A 20145-nucleotide genomic window follows, 5' to 3' on the forward strand; every position below is an offset into this window, starting at 1 on the left:
AGTTATCCTGCTGGGTGTGGACCAGGGTAGAGTAATCCTGCTGGGGTGTGGCCCATGGTAGAGTTATCCTGTTGGGTGTGGACCAGGGTAGAGTTATCCTGCTGGGGTTTGGTCCAGGGTAGAGTTATCCTGCTGGGTGTGGACCAGGGTAGAGTTATCCTGCTGGGTGTGGACCAGGGTAGAGTTATCCTGCTGGGTGTGGACCAGGGTAGAGTTATCCTGCTGGGTGTGGACCTGGGTAGAGTTATCCTGCTGGGTGTGGACCAGTGTAAAGTTATCCTACTGGGTGTTGACCAGGGTAGAGTTATCCTGCTGGGTGGGGCCCAGGGTAGAGTTATCCTACTGGGTGTGGACCAGGGTAGAGTTATCCTGCTGGCATGGGCCCAGGGTAGAGTTATCCTGCTGGGTGTGGACCAGGGTAGAGTTATCCTGCTGGGTGTGGACCAGGGTAGAGTTATCCTACTGGGTGTGGACCAGGGTAGAGTTATCCTGCTGACATGTGGCCCAGGGTAGAGTTATCCTGCTGGGTGTGGACCAGGGTAGAGTTATCCTGCTGGGTGTGGACCAGGGTAGAGTTATCCTACTGGGTGTGGACCAGGGTAGAGTTATCCTGCTGGGGTGTGGCCCAGGGTAGAGTTATCCTGCTGGGTGTGGACCAGGGTAGAGTTATCCTACTGGGTGTGGACCAGGGTAGAGTTATACTGCTGGGGTGTGGCCCAGGGTAGAGTTATCCTGCTGGGTCTGGACCAGGGTAGAGTTATCCTGCTGGGTGGGGGCCATGGTAGAGTTATCCTGCTGGGTGTGATCCTGGGAAGAGTTATCCTGCAGAGTGGGAGCCATGGTAGAGTTATCCTGATGGGTGTAGTCCAGGGTAGAGTTATGCTGCTGGGTGGGGACCAGGGTAGAGTTATCTTGCTGGGTATGAGCCATGGTAGAGTTATCCTGCTGGGTGTGGTCCAGGGAAGAGTTATCCTGCTGGGTGGGGGCCAAGGTAGAGTTATCCTGCTGGGTGTGGACCAGGGTAGAGTTATCCTACTGGGTGTGGACCAGGGTAGAGTTATCCTGCTGGCATGTGGCCCAGGGTAGAGTTATCCTGCTGGGTTTGGACCAGGGTAGAGTTATCCTGCTGGGTTTGGACCAGGGTAGAGTTATCCTACTGGGTGTGGTCCAGGGTAGAGTCATCCTGCTGGGTGGGGGCCAGGGTAGAGTTATCCTGCTGGGTGTGGTCCAGGGTAGAGTTATCATGCTGGGTGTGGACCAGGGTAGAGTTATCTTGCTGGGTGTGGGCCATGGCAGAGTTTTCCTGCTGGGTGTGGTCTTACGGAGAGTTATCCTGCTGGGTAGAGTTATCGTGCTGGGTGTGGTCCTCGATAGAGTTATCCTGCTAGGTTTGGTCCCGGGTAGAGTTATCCTGCTGGGTGTGGTCCTGGGCAGAGTTATCCTGCTGGGTGTGGTCTTAGGAAGAGTTATCTTGCTGGGTGTGGACCACCGCAGAGTTATCCGGCTGGGTGTGGTCCTGGGTAGAGTTATGCTGCTGGGTGAGGTCTTTAGTAGAGTTATCCTGCTAGGTTTGGTCCCGGGTAGAGTTATCCTGCTGGGTGTGGTCCTGGGCAGAGTTATCCTGCTGGGTGTGGTCTTAGGAAGAGTTATCTTGCTGGGTGTGGACCACCGCAGAGTTATACTGTTGGGTGTGGTCCTCGGTAGAGTTATCCTGCTAAGTGTGGTCCCGGGAAGAGTTATCCTGCTGGGTGTGGACCAGGGTAGAGTTATCCTGCTGGGTGTGGAGCAGGGTAGAGTTATCCTACTGGGTGTGGACCAGGGTAGAGTTATCCTGCTGGGTGTGGACCAGGGTAGAGTTATCCTACTGGGTGTGGACCAGGGTAGAGTTATCCTGCTGACATGTGGCCCAGGGTAGAGTTATCCTGCTGGGTGTGGACCAGGGTAGAGTTATCCTGCTGGGTGTGGACCAGGGTAGAGTTATCCTACTGGGTGTGGACCAGGGTAGAGTTATCCTGCTGGGGTGTGGCCCAGGGTAGAGTTATCCTGCTGGGTGTGGACCAGGGTAGAGTTATCCTACTGGGTGTGGACCAGGGTAGAGTTATACTGCTGGGGTGTGGCCCAGGGTAGAGTTATCCTGCTGGGTCTGGACCAGGGTAGAGTTATCCTGCTGGGTGGGGGCCATGGTAGAGTTATCCTGCTGGGTGTGATCCTGGGAAGAGTTATCCTGCTGAGTGGGAGCCATGGTAGAGTTATCCTGATGGGTGTAGTCCAGGGTAGAGTTATGCTGCTGGGTGGGGACCAGGGTAGAGTTATCTTGCTGGGTATGAGCCATGGTAGAGTTATCCTGCTGGGTGTGGTCCAGGGAAGAGTTATCCTGCTGGGTGGGGGCCAAGGTAGAGTTATCCTGCTGGGTGTGGACCAGGGTAGAGTTATCCTACTGGGTGTGGACCAGGGTAGAGTTATCCTGCTGGCATGTGGCCCAGGGTAGAGTTATCCTGCTGGGTTTGGACCAGGGTAGAGTTATCCTGCTGGGTTTGGACCAGGGTAGAGTTATCCTACTGGGTGTGGTCCAGGGTAGAGTCATCCTGCTGGGTGGGGGCCAGGGTAGAGTTATCCTGCTGGGTGTGGTCCAGGGTAGAGTTATCATGCTGGGTGTGGACCAGGGTAGAGTTATCTTGCTGGGTGTGGGCCATGGAAGAGTTTTCCTGCTGGGTGTGGTCTTACGGAGAGTTATCCTGCTGGGTAGAGTTATCGTGCTGGGTGTGGTCCTCGATAGAGTTATCCTGCTAGGTTTGGTCCCGGGTAGAGTTATCCTGCTGGGTGTGGTCCTGGGCAGAGTTATCCTGCTGGGTGTGGTCTTAGGAAGAGTTATCTTGCTGGGTGTGGACCACCGCAGAGTTATCCGGCTGGGTGTGGTCCTGGGTAGAGTTATGCTGCTGGGTGAGGTCTTTAGTAGAGTTATCCTGCTAGGTTTGGTCCCGGGTAGAGTTATCCTGCTGGGTGTGGTCCTGGGCAGAGTTATCCTGCTGGGTGTGGTCTTAGGAAGAGTTATCTTGCTGGGTGTGGACCACCGCAGAGTTATACTGTTGGGTGTGGTCCTCGGTAGAGTTATCCTGCTAAGTGTGGTCCCGGGAAGAGTTATCCTGCTGGGTGTGGACCAGGGTAGAGTTATCCTGCTGGGTGTGGAGCAGGGTAGAGTTATCCTACTGGGTGTGGACCAGGGTAGAGTTATACTGCTGGGTGTGGACCAAGGTACAGTTATCCTACTGGGTGTGGACCAGGGTAGAGTTATCCTGCTTGGGTGTGGCCCTGGCTAGAGTTATCCTGCTGGGGTGTGGACCTGGGTAGAGTTATCCTACTGGGGTGTGGCCCAGGGTAGAGTTATCCTGCTGGGTGTGGACCAGGGTAGAGTTATCCTGCTGGGGTGTGGCCCAGGGTAGAGTTGTCCTGCTGTGTGTGGACCAGGGTAGAGTTATCCTGCTGGGGTGTGGCCCATGGTAGAGTTATCCTGCTGGGTGTGGACCAGGGTAGAGTTATCCTGCTGGGTGTGGACCAGGGTAGAGTTATCCTGCTGGGTGTAGACCAGGGTAGAGTTATCCTGCTGGGTGTGGACCAGTGTAGGGTTATCCTACTGGGTGTTGACCAGGGTAGAGTTATCCTGTTGGGTGGGGCCCAGGGTAGAGTTATCCTACTGGGTGTGGACCAGGGTAGAGTTATCCTGCTGGCATGTGGCCCAGGGTAGAGTTATCCTGCTGGGTGTGGACCAGGGTAGAGTTATCCTGCTGGGTGTGGACCAGGGTACAGTTATCCTACTGGGTGTGGACCAGGGTAGAGTTATCCTGCTGGGGTGTGGCCCAGGGTAGAGTTATCCTGCTGGGTGTGGACCAGGGAAGAGTTATCCTACTGGGTGTGGACCACGGTAGAGTTATCCTGCTGGGGTGTGGCCCAGGGTAGAGTTATCCTGCTGGGTGTGGACCAGGGTAGAGTTATCCTACTGGGTTTGGACCAGGGTAGTGTTATCCTGCTGGGGTGTGGCCCAGGGTGGAGTTATCCTGTTGGGTGTGGACCTGGGTAGAGGTATCCTGCTGGGTGTGGACCAGGGTAGAGTTATTCTACTGGGTTTGGACCAGGGTAGTGTTATCCTGCTGGTGTGTGGCCCAGGGTGGAGTTATCCTGTTGGGTGTGGACCTGGGTAGAGTTATCCTGCTAGGTGGGGGCCATGGTAGAGTTATCCTGCTGGGTGTGGTCCAGGGTAGAGTTATCCTGCTGAGTGGGAGCCATGGTAGAGTTATCCTGATGGGTGTAGTCCAGGGTAGAGTTATGCTGCTGGGTGGGGTCCAGGGTAGAGTTATACTGCTGGGTGGGGACCAGGGTAGATTTATCTTGCTGGGTATGAGCCATGGTAGAGTTATCCTGCTGGGTGTGGTCCAGGGTAGAGTTATCCTGCTGGGTGGGGGCCAGGGTAGAGTTATCCTGCTGCGTGTGGTCCAGGGTAGAGCAATCATGCTGGGTGTGGACCAGGGTAGAGTTATCTTGCTGGGTGTGGGCCATGGCAGAGTTTTCCTGCTGGGTGTGGTCTTAGGGAGAGTTATCCTGCTGGGTAGAGTTATCCTGCTGGATTTGGTCCTCGATAAAGTTATCCTGCTAGGTTTGGTCCCTGGTAGAGTTATCCTGCTGGGTGTGGTCCTGGGCAGAGTTATTCCTGCTGGGTGTGGTCTTAGGAAGAGTTATCTTGCTGGGTGTGGACCACCGCAGAGTTATCCGGCTGGGTGTGGTCCCGGGGAGAGTTATCCTGCTGGGTGTGGTCGTGGGTAGAGTTATTCTGCTGGGTGAGGTCCTTAGTAGAGTTATCCTGCTAGGTGTGGTCCCGGGGAGAGTTATCCTGCTGGGTGTGGTCGTGGGTAGAGTTATACTGTTGGGTGTGGTCCTCGGTAGAGTTATCCTGCTAGGTGGGGTCCCGGGTAGAGTTATCCTACTGGGTGTGGTCCTGGGTAGAGTTATCCTGCTGAGTGTGGTCCAGGGAAGAGTTATATTGCTGGATGTGGACCAGGGTAGAGTTATCCTGCTGGGTGAGGACCAGGGTAGAGTTATCCTGCTACCAGGATAACTCAACACTGGTAGAGTTATCCTGCTGTGTGTGCTCCGCAGTAAAAGTATTCTACAAGGTGTGGGCCATAATAGAACTATTCTACAAAGTGTGGGCCATGGTAGAAAAGTCCTACAAGATGTGGGACAGAGTAGATGTATCCTGCAAGATGTGGGCCATGGTAGAAGCATTCTACAAGGTGTGGGCCAGAGCAGAAGTATTCTACAAAGTGTGGGCCATGGAAGAAGTATCCTACAAGGTGTGGGCCATGGTAGAAAAATCCTACAAGATGTGGGCCAAAGTAGATGTATCCTGCAAGATGTGGACCATGGTAGAAGTATTCTCCAAGGTGTGGGCTAGAGTAGATTATCCTTCAAGGTGTGAGCAATTGTAGAAGTATCTTACAAGATGTGCGCCATGGTAGAAGTATTCTACAAGGTGTGGGCCACGGTAGAAGAATTCTACAAGGTGTGGGCCATAGTAGAAGAATCCTACAGGATGTGGGCCAGAGTAGATATATCCTAAAAGGTGGCAGCCATGGTAGAACTATTCTGCAAGGTGTGGGCCATGGTAGAAGTATCCTACAAGGTGTGGGTCATGGTAGAAATATTCTACACGGTGTGAGTTACGGTAGAAGTATCCTACAAGGTGTGGACCAGAGTAGATGTATCCTAAATAGTGTGAGCTATGGTAAAAGTATTCTGCAAGGTGTTGGCCATGATAGAAGTATCCTATAAGGTGTAAGCTATGGTAAAAATATTCTACAAGATGTCGGCCATAGTAGAAGTATCCTAAGAGGTGTGGGCCATAGGAGAAATGTTCTACAAGGTGTGGGCCATGGTAGAAGTATCCTACAAGATGTGAGGAGATGGTCGGAGTATTCTACAAGGTGTAGGCAATAGTAGAAATATCATACAAGGTGTGGGCCATGACAGAAGTATTCTGCAAGGTGTGAGCCATGGTAGAAGTATCCGACAAGGTGTAGGTCATAGTAGAAGTCTTCTGCAAGGTTTGGGCCATGATAGGAGTATTCTACAAGGTGTAGGACATGATAAAAGTATTTTACAAGGTGTGGGCCATGACAGAAGTATCCTTCAAAGTGTGGGACATGGTAGAAGTATTCTACAAGGTGTGGGCCAAGGTAGAAGTATCCTACAAGATGTGGCCCATTGTAGAAGAATTCTACAAAATGTGGGCCATGATAGAAGTCTTCTACAAGGTGTGAGCCTTGGTAGAAGTATTCAACAAGGTTTGGGTCATTGTAGAAGTATCCTACAAGATGCGGGCCATGATAGAAGTCTTCTACAAGGTGTGAGCCTTGGTAGAAGTATTCTACAAGGTTTGGGCCATGATAGAAGTATTCTACACGGTGTAGGACATGATAGAAGTATTTTACAAGGTGTGGGTCCATGGTAGAAGTATCCTACAAAGTGTGGGCTATGGTAGAAATATCCTACAGGGTATGGGACATGGTAGAACTATTCTACAAGGTGTGGGCCATGGTAGAAGAATTCTACAAGGTGTGGCGCATGGTAGAAGTATCCTACAAGGTGATTTTCATGGTACCAGTATCCTACAAGGTGTAGGCCATGGTAGAAGTATTCTACAAGGTATGGGCCATGGTAGAAGTATTCTACAAGGTATGGGCCATGGAAGAGGGATCCTACAAGGTGTGGGCCATGGAAGAAGTATTCTAGAAGGTGTGGAGGTATGGTAGAAGTATCCTACAATATGTGGATCATTGTAGAAGTATCTTACAAGTTGTGGGCCATGGTAGATGTATCCTACAATGTGTGGGCCATGGTAGATTTATCCTACAAGGTGTGGGCCATAGTAGAAGTATTCTACAAGGTGTGGGCCATGGTAGAAGTATTATATAAGGTGTGGGCCGTGGTGGAAGTGCCCTACGTGAAGACAATAGGATTTTAATAATATTTCAAAAAAAAAGAGGAGTAATATTATAATTTTATCCCTTTATGTTTATTATTACAAGATTATTGTGGTGCCGTCTGCCTCCCTTACTTTCTTTAGTCTGTTCGCTGGGAAAAAAATAAAATAAACTTAGTAAATTTAACTGAGTCTCACAAGTGTTGATTACGACGTGGCAGTTGCAGTTTATTGCATTAGCAAGGTAGAGTTATCCTGCTGGGTGTGGTCCTAGGTAGAGTTATCCTGCTGGGTGTGGTCCTAGGTAGAGTTATCCTGCTGGGTGTGGTCCTAGGTAGAGTTATCCTGCTGGGTGTGGTCCTAGGTAGAGTTATCCTGCTGGGTGTGGTCCTAGGTAGAGTTATCCTGCTGGGTGTGGTCCTAGGTAGAGTTATCCTGCTGGGTGTGGTCCTAGGTAGAGTTATCCTGCTGGGTGGGGGCCATGGTAGAGTTATCCTGCTGGGTGTGGTCCTGGGTAGAGTAATCCTGCTGGGGGTGGCCATTGTAGAGTTATCCTGCTGGGTGTGGTCCTAGGTAGAGCTATCCTGCTGGGTGGGGGTCATGGTAGAGTTATCCTGCTGGGTCTGGTCCTAGGTAGAGTTATCCTGCTGTGTGTGCTCCGCAGTAAAAGTATTCTACAAGGTGTGGGCCATGGTAGAAATATTCTACATGGTGTGGGCCATAGTAGAAGTATCCTACAAGGTGTGGGCCGGAGCAGAAGTATTCTACAAGGTGTGGGCCATGGTAGAAGTATCCTACAAGGTGTGGGCAATGGTAGAAGTATTCTATAAGGTGTGGGCCATGGTAGAAGTACTCTAAAAGGTGTTAGCCAAGGTAGAAATATTTTAAAAGATGTGCGCCATGGTAGAAGTATTCTACAAAGTGTGGGCCATGGTAGAAGAATTCTACAAGGTGTGGGCCATGGTAGAAGTATCCTACAGGATGTGGGCCAGAGTAGATGTATTCTGCAAGGTGTGGGCCATGGTAGAAGCATCCTACAAAGTAAGGGTCATGGTAGAAATATTCTACAAGGTGTGGGCTACGGTAGAAGTATCCTACAAGGTGTGGACCAGAATAGATGTATCCTAAAAGGTGTGTGAGCCATGATTAGAAGTATTCTGCAAGGTGTGGGCCATGGTAGAAGTATTCTACAAGGTGTGAGAAACGGTAGAAGTATTCAACAAGTTTTGAGGCATGATAGAAGTATTCTACAATGTGTTGTCCATTATAGAAGTATTCTACAAGGTGTGGGCCATGGTAGAAGGATCCTACAAGGTGTGGGTCATGGTAGAAATATTCTACAAGGTGTGGGCCATGGTAGAAGGATCCAACAAGGTGTGGGTCATGGTAGAAATATTCTACAAGGTGTGGGCTATGGTAAAAGTATCCTACAAGGTGTGGGCTAGAGTAGATGTATCCTAAAAGGTGTGATCCATGGTAGAAGTATTCTGCAAGGTGTGGGCCATGGTAGAAGTATCCTACAAGATGTGGCCCATTGTAGAAGAATTCTACAAGGTGTGGGCCATTGTAGAAGTATTCTACAAGGTGTGAGCCATGGTAGAAGTATTCTACAAGGTGTGAGCTATGGTAGAAGTATTCTACAAGTTTTGGGCCATGATAGAAGTATTCTACAAGGTGTGGGATATGGTAGAAGTATCCTACAATGTGTGGGCTATGGTAGAAGAATTCTACAAGGTGTGGCCCATGGTGGAAGTATCCAATAAGGTGTGGACTATGGTAGAAGTATTCTACAAGGTATGGGTCATGATAGATGGATCCTGCAAGGTGTGGGCCATGGAAGAAGTATTCTACAAGGTGTGGGAGGTATGGTAGATGTATCCTCCAAGGTGTGGACCATTGTAGAAGTATCTTACAAATTGTAGGCCATGGTAGATGTATCCTATAAGGTGTGGGCCATATTAGATGTATCCTAAAAAGTGTGAGCCATGGTAGAAGTATTCTGCAAGGTGTGGGCCATGATATAAGAATTCTATAAGGAGTGAGCTATGGTAGAAGTATTCTACAAGATGTGGCCCATAGTTGTAGTATCCTAAGAGGTGTGGGCCATAGTAGAAATGTTCTACAAGGTGTGGGCCATTGTAGAAGTATTCTACAAGGTTTGGGCCATGATAGAAGTATTCTACAAGGTGTCGATCACGATTGAAGTGTTCTTCAAGGTGTGGGCCATTATAGAAGTATCCTACAAGGTGTGGCCCATGGTAGAAGTATCTCACAATGTGTGGGCCACGGTACAAGTATCCTACAAGGTGTTGGCCATGGTAGATGTATTCTACAAGGTGTGGGCAATTGTTGAAATATCCTACAAGGTGTGGGCCATTGCAGAAGTATTCTACGAGGTATGGGCCATGGTAGAAGAATTCTACAAAGTATGAACTATGGTAGATGGATCCTACAAGGAGTGGACCATGGTAGAATTATTCTACAAGGTGTGGGGGTATGGTAGAAGTATCCTACAAGGTGTGGGCCATTGTAGAGGTATCTTACAAGTTGTGGGCCATGGTATATATATCCTACAAGGTGTGGGCAATGGTAGATGTATCCTACAAGGTGGGGGCCATTGTAGAAGTATCCTACAAGGTGTGGGTCATGGTATTTCTTTTCTAAAAAGTGTGGGCCAAGGTAGAAGTATCCTACGAGGTGTGGGCCATGGTAGAAGTATCCTACAAGGTGTGGGCCATGGTAGAACTATCCTACAGGGCATGGGGCATGGTAGAACTATTCTACAAGGTGTGGGTCCATGGTAGAAGTATCCTAAAAAGTGTGGGCTATGGTAGAAATATCCTACAGGTTATGGGGCACGGTAGAACTATTCTTCAAGGTGTGGGTCATGGTAGAAGAATTCTACAAGGTGTGGCCCATGGTAGAAGTATCCTACAAGGTGATGGTCATGGTACAAGTATCCTACAAGGTATAGGCCATGGTAGAAGTATTCTAGAAGGTGTGGAGGTATGGTAGAAGTATCCTACAATATGTGGATCATTGTAGAAGTATCTTACAAGTTGTGGGCCATGGTAGATGTATCCTACAATGTGTGGGCGATGGTAGATTTATCCTACAAGGTGTGGGCCATAGTAGAAGTATTATATAAGGTGTGGGCCGTGGTGGAAGTGCCCTACGTGAAGACAATAGGATTTTAATAATATTTCAAAAAAAAGAGGAGTAATATTATAATTTTATCCCTTTATGTTTATTATTACAAGATTATTGTGGTGCCGTCTGCCTCCCTTACTTTCTTTAGTCTGTTCGCTGGGAAAAAAATAAAATAATCTTAGTAAATTTAACTGAGTCTGACAAGTGTTGATTACGACGTGGCAGTTGCAGTTTATTGCATTAGCAAGGTAGAGTTATCCTGCTGGGTGTGGTCCTAGGTAGAGTTATCCTGCTGGGTGTGGTCCTAGGTAGAGTTATCCTGCTGGGTGGGGGCCATGGTAGAGTTATCCTGCTGGGTGTGGTCCTAGGTAGAGTTATCCTGCTGGGTGTGGTCCTAGGTAGAGCTATCCTGCTGGGTGGGGGTCATGGTAGAGTTATCCTGCTGGGTGGGGGTCATGGTAGAGTTATCCTGCTGGGTGTGGTCCAGGGTAGAGTAATCCTGCTGGGGGGAGGCCATTGTAGAGTTATCCTGCTGGGTATGGTCCTAGGTAGAGCTATCCTGCTGGGTGGGGGTCATGGTAGAGTTATCCTGCTGGGTCTGGTCCTAGGTAGAGTTATCCAGCTGTGTGTGCTCCGCAGTAAAAGTATTCTACAAGGTGTGGGCCATGGTAGAAATATTCTACATGGTGTGGGCCATAGTAGAAGTATCCTACAAGGTGTGGGCCAGAGCAGAAGTATTCTACAAGGTGTGGGCCATGGTAGAAGTATCCTACAAGGTGTGGGCAATGGTAGAAGACTCCTACAAGATGTGGGCCAGAGTAGATGTATCCTGAAAGGTGTGGGCCATGGTAAAAGTATTCTACAAGGTGTGAGCCAAAGTTGATTATCCTACAAGGTGTGAGCCATGGTAGAAGTATTCTACAAGATGTGGGCCATAGTACATGTATCCAAGACGATGTAAGCCAGAGTAGATGTATCGTACAAGGTGTGGGCCATGGTAGATGTATCCAACGAGGTGTGATCCATGGTAGAAGTATTCTACAAGGTGTGGGGCATGGTAGAAGTATTCTATAAGGTGTGGGCCATGGTAGAAATATCCTACAAGATGTGGGCCATAGTAGAAGTACTCTAGAAGGTGTTAGCCATGGTAGAAGTATTTTAAAAGATGTGCGCCATGGTAGAAGTATTCTACAAAGTGTGGGCCATGGTAGAAGAATTCTACAAGGTGTGGGCCATGGTAGAAGTATCCTACAGGATGTGGGCCAGAGTAGATGTATTCTGCAAGGTATGGGCCATGGTAGAAGCATCCTACAAAGTAAGGGTCATGGTAGAAGCATCCTACAAAGTAAGGGTCATGGTAGAAATATTCTACAAGGTGTGGGCTACGGTAGAAGTGTCCTACAAGGTGTGGACCAGAATAGATGTATCCTAAAAGGTGTGAGCCATGGTAGAAGTATCCTTCAAGGTGTGGGACATGGTAGTAGTATTTTACAAGGTGTGGGCCATGGTAGAAGTATTCTATAAGGTGTGAGAAACGGTAGAAGTATTCTACAAGTTTTGGGGCATGATAGAAGTATTCTACAATGTGTTGTCCATTATAGAAGTATTCTACAAGGTGTGGGCCATGGTAGAAGGATCCTACAAGGTGTGGGTCATTTTAGAAATATTGTACAAGGTGTGGGCCATGGTAGAAGGATCCTACAAGGTGTGGGTCATGGTAGAAATATTCTACAAGGTGTGGGCTATGGTAGAAGTATTCTACAAGGTTTGGGCCATGATAGAAGTATCCTTCAAGATGTGGGACATGGTAGAAGTATTCTACAAGGTGTGGGCTATGGTAGAAGTATCCTACAAGATGTGGCCCATTGTAGAAGAATTCTACAAGGTGTGGGACATTGTAGAAATATTCTACAAGGTGTGAGCCATGGTAGAAGTATTCTACAAGGTGTGAGCCATGGAAGAAGTATTCTACAAGGTTTGGGTCATGATAGAAGTATTCTACAAGGTGTAGGCAATGAGAGAAGTATTCTACAAGGTGTGGGACATGGCAGAAGTATCCTACAATGTGTGGGCTATGGTAGAAGTATTCTGCAAGATGTGGGTCATGGTAGAAGAATTCTACAAGGTGTGGCCCATGGTAGAAGTATCCCATAAGGTGTGGACTATGGTAGAAGTATTCTACAAGGTATGGGTCATGATAGATGTATCCTACAAGGTGTGGGCCATGGAAGAAGTATTCTACAAGGTGTGGGAGGTATGGTAGATGTATCCTCCAAGGTGTGGACCACTGTAGAAGTATCTTACAAATTGTAGGCCATGGTAGATGTATCGTATAAGGTGTGGGCCATATTAGATGTATCCTAAAAAGTGTGAGCCATGGTAGAAGTATTCTGCAAGGTGTGGGCCATGATATAAGAATTCTATAAGGAGTGAGCTATTGTAGAAGTATTCTACAAGATGTGGCCCATAGTTGTAGTATCCTAAGAGGTGTGGGCCATAGTAGAAATGTTCTACAAGGTGTGGGCCATGGTAGAAGTATTATACAAAATGTGGGGCCTTGGTGGGAGTATTCTACAAGGTGTAGGCAATAGTAGAAATATCCTACAAGGTGTGGGCCATGGTAGAAGTATTCTGTAAGGTGTGAGCCATGGTAGAAATATCCGACAAGGTGTGGGCCATAGTAGAAGTCTACTGCATGGTATAGGTAATGGTAAAAGTAGCCTACAAAAATGGGACATTGTAGAAATCTCCTACAAGATGCGGGACATGGTAAAAAAATTCTACAATGTGTGGGTCATGGTAGAAGTATCCTACAAGATGTGGCCCATTGTAGAAGAATTCTACAAGGTGTGGGCCATTGCAGAAGTATTCTACAAGGTTTGGGCCATGATAGAAGTATTCTACAAGGTGTAGATCATGATTGAAGTGTTCGTCAAGGTGTAGGCCATTATAGAAGTATCCTACAAGGTGTGGCCCATGGTAGAAGTATCTCACAATGTGTGGGCCACGGTACAAGTATCCTACAAGGTGTTGGCTATGGTAGATGTATTCTACAAGGTGTGGGCAATTGTCGAAGTATCCTACAAGGTGTGGGCCATTGTAGAAGTATTCTACGAGGTATGGGCCATTGTAGAAGAATTCTACAAGGTATGAGCTATGGTAGATGGATCCTACAAGGTGTGGACCATGGTAGAAGTATTCTACAAGGTATGGGGGTATGGTAGAAGTATCCTACAAGGTGTGGACCATTGTAGAGGTATCTTACAAGTTGTGGGCCATGGTATATGTATCCTACAAGGTGTGGGCAATGGTAGATGTATCCTACAAGGTGGGGGCCATTGTTGAAGTATCCTACAAGGTGTGGGTCATGGTATTTCTTTTCTAAAAAGTGTGGGCCAAGGTAGAAGTATCCTACGAGGTGTGGGCCATGGTAGAAGTGTCCTACAAGGTGTGTGCCATGGTAGAACTATCCTACAGGGTATGGGGCATGGTAGAACTATTCTACAAGGTGTGGGCCATGGTAGAAGTATCCAACAAAGTGTGAACCATGGTAGAAGTATCCAACAATATGTGGGCCATGGTAGAAGTATTCTACAAGTGTGGGCCATGGTAGAAGTATTCTACAAGGTTTAAGCAAGGTTAGAAATATCCTACAAGATGTGGGCTATGGTAGAAGTATTCTACTATGTGTGGGCAATAGTAGAAGTATCGTACAAGGTGTGGGCCATATAGAAGTTTTCCACAAGGTGCGGACAATAGCAAAAGTGTCCTACAAGGTTTGGGCCTTGTTAGAAGTATCCTACAAGGTGTGGGCGCATGGAAGAAGTATTCTACAAGGTCTGGGAAATAGTAGAAGTATCCTACAAGGTGTGGGCCATGGTAGAAGTATTCTACAAGGTGTGAGCCATGTTAGAAGTATTCTGCAAGGTGTGGGCCATGTTAGAAGTATCCTACAAGGTGTGGGTATTGGTAGAAGTATTCTACAAGGTGCTGGCCATGGTAGAAGTACCCTACAAGGTGAGGGCCATGGTAGAAGTATCCTACAAGGTGTGGGCCATGGTAGAACTATCCTACAGGGTATGGGGCATGGTAGAACTATTCTGCAAGGTGTGGGCCATAGTAGAAGTATTCTACAAGGTGTGGGCCATGGTAGAAGTATCCAACAAATTGTGAGCAATGGTAGAAGTATCCAACAATATGGGCCATGGGAGAAGTATTCTACAAGGTGTGGGTCATGGTAGAAGTATCCTACAAGGTGTGGGTCATGGTAGAATTATTCTATAAGGTGTTGCCCATGGTAGAAGTATGCTACAAGATGTGGGCCATGGTAGAAGTATTCTACAAGGTTTAAGCAAGGTTAGAAATATCCTACAAGATGTGGACTATGGTAGAAGTATTCTACAAGGTGTAGGCAATAGTAGAAGTATCGTACAAGGTGTGGGCCATGGTAGAAATATTCCACAAGGTGCGGGCACTAGCTGAAGTATCCTACAAGTTGTTGGTCTTGTTAGAAGTATCCTACAAGGTGTGGGTGCATTATAGAAGTATTTACAAGGTGTGGGAAATAGTAGAAGTATTCTACAAGGTGTGAGCCATGTTAGAAGTATTCTACAAGGTGTGGGCCATGGTAGAAGTATTCTACTAGGTGTGGGCCATGGTAGAAGTACCCTACAAGGTGAGGGTTATTGTAGAAGTATTTTACAAGGTTTGAGCCATGGTATAAGTATCCTACAAGGTGTGGGCCATGGTAGAAGTATCCTACAAGGTGTAGCCATGGTAGAACTATCCTGCAGGGTGTGGGCCATGGTAGAAGTATTCTGCAAGGTATGGGCCATGGTAGAAGTATTCTATAAGGTGTGGGCCGTGGTGGAAGTATCCTGCGTGCAGAGAATAGGATTTAATAATATTCCCAACAAAAGGGGTGTAACGTTATAATTTTATCGCTTTATGTTTGTTTTTACAAACCTATTGTGGGTGTCGTCTGCCTCCCTTAGTTTCTTTTGTCTGTTCGCTTGGATTTTTGTTTAAAAACCTAGTAAATGTAAATGAGTCTCTCAATTGTTGATTACGACGCAGAAGTTGTAGTTTATTTCATTAGCAAGTCCGTCTGAGGACTGCATAATTCACGGCTCTCGTAAAACGCCGGTGAAAATATGTGCAATGGAGTCCGCTATTATTTTCTCTTGTTTCACGTTTACTTTCTTAAAACTTGAAATATGTTTATATATTCTGGAAATGTTTCCCCAGGTGGACGCCCAAAATGTTGCAACATTTAAGCGGTGGGATGCCCTCAAAATGTGTCTGTTGTCACAAGATTACATTTTGCATTTTAATATTTGAGTTCTGTTTATTATAAACAGATGGATGCCGTCACAGGAGTCGATCTTCATGTGATGGGGTAATAGAACATAAACCTTGACTGTCTCTGCTTGACTGTAACCATGACAGTACTCCCATCCCCATAGGTCACCCGGCAAAGTTGGGTGAGGCTATCCCTTAGCGTCAGGCCAAGAACTATGTACTTAAAAAACATCAATTATATCTTTACCGTTTGACATTTTCTGGGCAAAAGGTTATGACATCTAGTAAAATGGATTAATACTTTTAACACCGTAATTTCTTCATTGAAGTCTGACTAATTTGCTTTTTTTTGGCTAAAGTTAAAATGTTTTATGGAATGCAGAACATAAACTCAACGGACACCAAATAGAAATGGTGTCGAAAAAGGAATGAGGACGAAATATAAAGAGGAAACAGATAAATGAGGAAAATAGAGACACGAAATAAAATAGTCGGGGAAATATATTCCGTCATGGAAAACAACTGCGACCCACAGAACATTGTTATGTGTATGTGTGTGTGTGGGTGTGTGTGTCTGTGGGTGTGTGTGTGTGTGTGTGTGTGTGTGTGTGTGTGTGTGTGTGTGTGTGTGTGTGTGTGTGTGTGTGTGTGTGTGTGTGTGTGTGTGTGTGTGTGTGTGTGTGTGTGTGTGTGTGTGAGTGTGAAAAGTGTAAGTTTTAAAAGTGTGAGTGTTTGTGTACTAACTAATTTGTGTTTGAAGGATCGAGCATTAGCTCTTTGACCCCCACCTTTCTATCTGCTGGTTGTATATAGCAATGACTTATTAGTAGATATGGTGGGACCTATTTTCTCATCATATCTACTTTTAAAATTATAAATGGAATTTGCCTCTACAACCTGCTCCTTTACCTTAGTCCATTTTCGTATTGCTCTTACGCTAAATTCAATCTTTTTAACATCTCTATGACTCATCCGAGTCACAAGCTTCCACCAATGCCCCTTACTCTATTGGTATTCAGTGTGAACATATAAATTTTTTGTACTCTGTCAAACCCCATTAGTATTTTATCACGTCTTTCCTCTCCTCTTTTCCAACGTCGTCAGGCTCAGTTTATTCAGTCGCTCTTAATATCCTATTGTTCACTGACATATATTATGTCTACTACATATTTTTCTCTCAAATACACACACCCACACACAAACACACACACACACACACAGACACATACACACACACACACACACACACACACACACGCACACACTGGACCAAAGAGGCAGAGCTCAACCCCTGCAAACACAACTAGGTGAGTACACACACACACACACACACACACACACACACACACACACACACACACACACACACACACACACACACACACACACACACACACACACACACACACACACACACACACTAGGGGCCTGGTAGGCTGGTGGATAGCGCGTAGGACTCATAATTCTGTGGCGCGGGTTCGATTCCCGCACCAGGCAGAAATAAATGGGCAAAGTTTCTTTCACCCTGAATGTCCCTGTTACCTAGCAGTAAATAGGTACCTCGGAGTGTGTAAGTGTAATAGTGTGTAAGGGAGTGTGTAATTGGTGTGTGTGGGTGTAAAAAAAGGAGTTTGTGTTTATGAAATGCGTGGATGAGCTTAAAAAGTGTGTTTAAACGGATCAGTGAGTCGGGTGTGTGAGCAGCAGGCAACTGTGTGAAAAGTGTGAACAGGTGTGTGTCAGCGTGACACGCACCCTGTGAGTGCGAGAGAAGGCAAGTTGTATGTGTCAGTGAGAGAGAGAGAGAGAGAATATTACCATGGAAAAAATAAGGACCTATATCCATGCACAAATATGTTATGTGCAAGGGAAGAACTTGTCAAGATAAAGATCATGATAACATGTAAGATGGCTCTTTCACCTCCAGCACCACTCTATCCGGCCTACACTGTAGGGTGGAAAACAGTTCGGAAGAGCATGTTTACTCTTGGTAAAACCGACATGGAAATTTGACAGGAAAGGAGTTGAGAACATATTTTTGTATGATGTTCTACAGCTGGTTTTGGTTTACTTGCTACAAGCAGAGACACTGTACATACTACAACCGCTTCTACAACTTGGGGGACAGCTCAAGTGGACAGACGGGCCAAGTCAAAGGAACGGACCAAGTGAAGGGACGGATCCAGTGGACAGACGAGACAATTGGATTACGGACCAAGTGGACAAACTGCGCAGTGGACAGACAGCCATGTTCACGAGCAGACAGAAACACGGACAGACAAACGCTACAAACAGAGCCTTAAACAAAAACAAACGAGGCAAAGGGAATACCATAAACAGTGACCAAAGTATTGATCGTCAGCTGCTTCCTCCCACAGTGAATGTAATGTCCCGGGGATTGAAGTCGGATTTTGTTAAACACACACACACACACACACACACACACACACATACACACACACACACTGAGACTCGGAAAATCATCCAGGGAGAAGGTGATAATAGTTTTTTGGAAGAGAATGCCACAATAAAAGCAACATTTGCAGAAATGCTAAAAAAAATAACTCTGAAGTAATGTCTGCAGTGATGGAAGTGGCCATGAAAGCAGCCACCTCACAGGAAGCGGCACGCTCCACTAGCCAACTGCTAGAAAGGAACAGATCAGTGGTTGCTGTGGGTATTAAAGAGCAGGAAGGCTCTAATAGGACAAAGTGAAATGACAAGGACAAAGCGGCAGTGGATGAAGTACTGAAGGCACTAGACATGGAAGGGGCTGAGCATAGCATTGAGAAGGTTTTCAGGCTAGGATGGTACAACAAAGACCGAGACCGAGTGATAAAGATAGTGTTTGCAAACGAGAGCACAAAGGAGAAGATTCTATCAAGGAAGAAAGAGCTCCCTGATAAACGTGGGGAATTCAAAAATGTATTCCTCCAGAGAGACGTGACGAGGGAGGAGAGAGCCGTGGCGGCAGAAGCAAGGAAGAGACGCAGGGCGACAGGGGAAAACCAGGAAGTCACAACTCCCAACACAACACCCCCAGAGGAGGGGGAACCCACAACCAGCTACCCAGTAACACTAGAGGGAAAGACAACCCTGCCACCCTCCTCTGCATAGAAAACCCCCCCTACCCCAAACCCTCCCTGCCCCCACTCAAATGTTCAGCCAAATCTCCCTCTCCCCACACCCAATCCCCACTCTTCTACCCCTCCCCTCCTTCTGCCGAGCCCCCCCTTTCCTTCCTGTTCTCCCCTTTCACCCCATACCCTCCCTGTCCCTCCCCCTTCACTGGATCCCCCGCCCCTCATCCCAGTATCCTCTGAAACCCTGTTATCCATCTCACAGCTCCTCACACCCATGGAACAGCTTCCCCCACCAGCAGAACACTCACCAAGGTGGCGATTTGAGAAGGGACAGAAGAACGTGAGCCTCAAAGCAATGTACAATAACATAGATGTAATTACAAATAAAGCAAATGAGCTTTAGGAACAGGTACTAGAGGAAAACCCAGACATAATAGCCCTCACCGAAACAAAGCTAACGATAACAAATGCAGTGTTCCCACAGGACTATTATATTATGAGGAAAGAGAGGGAAGGAAGAGGTGGTGGTGGTGTAGCTCTGCTGGTAAGAAAAGGCTGGGATTTTGAGGAGATGGTTATTCAGGGCTGTGAAGGTTTCAGTGACTACATAGCAGGTACCATAACAACTGGAGGGAAAAAAATTATAGTCGTAGTCATATATAATCCACCACCAAATGACAGAAGACCTAGACAGGAATATGATAGAAACAACATGGCCACCATTAACATAATAGAAAGAGCAGCTTCTGTTGCTAGCAGGAATGGATCTGGGCTACTAATTAAAGGAGACTTCAACCATGGGAAGATAGATTGGGAAAACAGAGACCCGCATAGAGGACCAGAAACATGGAGAGCTAAGCTGCTGGATGTATCAACAAGAAACTTTCTAAACCAGCACATCAAGGAATCAACAAGAATGAGAGGAGAAGACGAACCAGCAATGCTTGATTTGATATTTACCCTAAATGAGTGGGATATAAGGGAAGTTAAGATGGAAGCACCCTTGGGAATGAGTGACCACAGTGTATTGAACTTTGAGTACCTGGTAGAGCTAGGAATTATCTCCCCCAAAAAAGAACTAGGAATCAAAAGGGTGGCATACCGAAAGGGGAACTATGAACAGATGAGAAGTTTCCTAAGGGAAATACCTTGTGACACAGACCTCAGAGATAAGTCTGTACAGGGTATGATGGACTATGTTACCCAAAAGTGTCAGGGGGCAGTTAAAAGGTTCATCCCGGCCCAAAGGGAAAAATCCGAGAAGCAACAGAAGAATCCATGGTATAATAGGGCATGTATGAAAGCGAAGAAACTGAACGAAAGGGCGTGGAGGAACTTCCAGAATAACAGAACACCAAAAAGCAGCGAGAGATACCAGAGAACCAGGAATGAGTACGTCAGGGTGAGAAGAGAGGCATAGAAAAGTTTTGAAAATGATATAGCAAACAAAGCCAAGACCGAACCAAAGCTACTCCACAGTCACATCAGAAGGAAAACAACAGTGAAAGAACAGGTATTGAAACTTAGAACAGGCGAGGACAGATATACAGAGAAAGACAAAGAGGTGTGTGAAGAACTCAACAAGAGGTTCCAGGAGGTATTCACAATAGAGCAAGGTGAGGTCACTGTGCTAGGAGA

The sequence above is a fragment of the Procambarus clarkii genome, chromosome 21 (genome assembly GCF_040958095.1).
Source record: "Procambarus clarkii isolate CNS0578487 chromosome 21, FALCON_Pclarkii_2.0, whole genome shotgun sequence".
Lineage (NCBI taxonomy): Eukaryota > Metazoa > Arthropoda > Malacostraca > Decapoda > Cambaridae > Procambarus > Procambarus clarkii.